A 962-nucleotide genomic window follows, 5' to 3' on the forward strand; every position below is an offset into this window, starting at 1 on the left:
ATGAAAGATTTGGGAGAGGTGCAGTTTGTTCTAGGGATCTGATCATCAAGGATCGTAGGAATAAAAGGTTGGACTTGTCTCAGGCATCGTATATTGACAAGATGCTTGTCAGATATTCGATACACAATTCCAAAAAGGGGTTCATTACCTTTCAGGCATGGAATTGTATTATCTAAGGAGTAGTGTCCTAAGACTCTTTAAGACAAATTCCCTATGCATCAGTTGTTGGTAGCCTTATGTATGCAATGATATGTATCAAACCTGACATTTGCTATGTAGTAGGGATAGTCAATCGATATCAATCCAATCCAGGATTAGATCACTGGATAGAGGTCAAAACAATCCTCTAGTACCTTCGGAGAATGAGGGATTATATGCTTGTGTATGGAGATAAGGATTTGATCCTTATAGGATACAGATTTTGACTTTCAGATTGATTGGGATTCTCGAAAATCCATATCAGGGTTAATGCTTACTCTGAATGGAGAAGCTACAGTTTGGCAAAGTATCAAGTAAGGATGCATTGTAGACTCCATTATGGAAGCCAAATATGTAGCTGCTAAAGAGGCTGTTTGACTTAAGAAGTTCCTTATTGATTTGGAAGTTATTCCAAATATATCTTTGCCCATCACACTTTATTGTGATAATAGTGATCCTGTGGCAAATTATAAGGAACCTAAGAGTCATAGAAGAGGCAAACACATAGGGTGAAAATATCACTTGATTCGAGAGATTGTGCATCGAGGTGACGTGATTGTCATGAAGATTGCTTCAGAGCACAATGTTGTTGATCCGTTTATAAAGGCTCTCATGGCTGAAGTGTTCGAGGGTAATTTAGAAAGTCTAGGTCTACAAGACATGCAACATTTTGTCTAGGGCAAGTGGGAGATGTTACTGGGTATGCCCTAGTTTATTGTATTTTGTACTTTATTCGTATTGTACATCATAATCCCTAAGCTTTA

The sequence above is a fragment of the Benincasa hispida genome, chromosome 5 (assembly GCF_027475165.1).
Source record: "Benincasa hispida cultivar pf3 chromosome 5, pf3_genome.v1.1, whole genome shotgun sequence".
Lineage (NCBI taxonomy): Eukaryota > Viridiplantae > Streptophyta > Magnoliopsida > Cucurbitales > Cucurbitaceae > Benincasa > Benincasa hispida.